Here is a 2,500-nt window from a genome sequence, read left to right on the forward strand (position 1 = left end):
CCTCCAGCGTAGTCCCTCTTCCCGCTCGCGCCCGTAACCTCAAAGGGATGCCCGAGCGGCTTTTCTTCCCAGGGCTGCTCCCCGCCCAGGGCGGGAGCGCAGGGGGATCCCAGGTCGGCCTTTCACCGTACTCCCTACCTCTTGGCCCTCGTTCCTTCTCCCGTTCTCCATCTAACCCCTTGGCTCTGGGGTTTCCGCTCTCCCTCTCTCGCTCTCTCTCCTGCTCCCTGGCCGAGCCGCCTGGGAGGACGAGGGTCGAGGGGGAAGGCAACGGTCGGGCTGGGGCACACCGCACGGTGAGAACCCCCTTCGCCTGCCTCCACACCTCTGTCGTCCTCCCCACTGACGTAGGGGCTCGGGAAAAGACTGGAAATCGCGAAGCTCGGCAGTGGCGCGGAGAGGCCACCCACCGCCGCCGCTGTCGCCACCGCCGCGGAGGCCGCCCTTTCGGACACGAGGGGCAGCGCGAGCCTCCGCTGGCCGGGTACGCATCTGGAAGAAAAGGGCCGCCCTCGGAGAAGATCGCTGTGCTTCCCCGCACAGGGAGCGATTCGGACGACGGGCCCCCACGCCTGGCTGGGTGGGCGCCCCGCCGTTCGCCCGTACGGGTCGTCGGACCACTGCCTTCGCTCGGTTCGGGTCAAACTCCCCACGGCTCGGCCACCTCCGCAGACGGGAGGCGAGGCCGGCATGCGCGCCCAAAGATAGGTGTCGGAAGCCCGGGGGTAGAGGAGGAAGGGGACCGCTCACCTTAAGCCAGCGCGGGCTCCAAAGCCCGGGCCGAGCGAGCGGCGCCACCTCCCCACCCGGGAGCGCTGCGCCAGATCGATCGGAGGAAGAGCAGGGGTGCATGTAGGGACTTGCCCAAGTACGGAGGCTGCAAACCCCTGTCGTCGGGAGATACGTGCCCACGAGTCCTGGAAGCGCGACTCGGGTACAGGCGCCCTTGCGGGGGGGTACTGGATGTGGAACAGCACTGGGGTCGAAGCCACAAAAGCATCCGCCCTCATGGAGCCTCTCCTCGGCCTAAAAATCCAGATTTTAGCCTTGACGGCGCCCCCATGTGGAGAACCAGGGCCCGCGGGGGGGTCTGGCCAGGCTCACTTCAACCCAGGAACACCTCTCTGACTTGGGATAGGCGACCGGCAAAAGTCCCCCCACGCAGCTGCGGAAGCCTGGGTTCAGCCAAGGTGCAGACCTCCAGCCGAACAGGGACTCATAGCCAAAACGCATACCCAGGCCTACGGAGGTGAAAACCAGCTTAAATGAGTCGAAATGTGTCGGGGCTGAGAGGTACCTCTCTCTCATATATTCTGCCGGTGGTGTGCAAAACTGGGTCTTTGCATGGAGTGTCACCCTATACCCACTTTAGGGACGCATGCAAAAAAGTGCCCGATCGCCTGGAACTGTCAGGCGGATTCGGCTCCCTGGAATTTCCTCATTCTGGTTCTTTTTCACTTTTTGTCTCTTTTGCGACATCTAGTGGGCAGGCTGCATTACTGCAACCGGGGACACCTCAAAACGCTTGGAACTGGGGAGCGGGCTCAATTTACAAACGTTTTGCGGGTCCTGGAAGTCAAAATTGTGACTTCTGAAAACGACTAAGTATCAAGGACTCATCGCGCGAATCGCTCTGGAACTGAAATCGGATGCGCGCACTGACACGCTCCCCTCTCTGGAAGTCTGACAAAAGTTGAAAAATTTTCTAAGTCCCCAAAAATTTTTTTTTTCAACTTTTTTTCAATTTTCCCCCTGTGGGATATATATTTTACCCACACTTTTGGAGCCCTCCTGGGATGCCCTCTAACATACTAGAACCTCATTTTGTGGAAGTTTTCACAAAATTGTGAAATTTTCCAAAAAGTCAGAAATTTTGCAAAAACGACTAAGTATCAAGGACTCATCGCGCGAATCGCTCTGGAACTGAAATCGGATGCGCGCACTGACACGCTCCCCTGTCTGGAAGTCTGACAAAAGTTGAAAAATTTTCTAAGTCCCCAAAAATTTTTTTTTTCAACTTTTTTTCAATTTTCCCCCTGTGGGATATATATTTTACCCACACTTTTGGAGCCCTCCTGGGATGCCCTCTAACATACTAGAACCTCATTTTGTGGAAGTTTTCACAAAATTGTGAAATTTTCAAAAAAGTCAGAAATTTTGCAAAAACGACTAAGTATCAAGGACTCATCGCGCGAATCGCTCTGGAACTGAAATCGGATGCGCGCACTGACATGCTCCCCTCTCTGGAAGTCTGACACATGTGTGAAAATTTTCTAAGTCCCCAAAAATTTTTTTTTTCAACTTTTTTTCAATTTTCCCCCTGTGGGATATATATTTTACCCACACTTTTGGAGCCCTCCTGGGATGCCCTCTAACATACTAGAACCTCATTTTGTGGAAGTTTTCACAAAATTGTGAAATTTTCAAAAAGTCAGAAATTTTGCCAAAAACGACTAAGTATCAAGGACTCATCGCGCGAATCGCTCTGGAACTGAAATCG

This window comes from Phyllobates terribilis, unplaced genomic scaffold (assembly GCF_046119375.1).
Source record: "Phyllobates terribilis strain yellow unplaced genomic scaffold, ASM4611937v1 Scaffold_4984__1_contigs__length_55416, whole genome shotgun sequence".
In the NCBI taxonomy this organism is placed as follows: Eukaryota; Metazoa; Chordata; class Amphibia; order Anura; family Dendrobatidae; genus Phyllobates; species Phyllobates terribilis.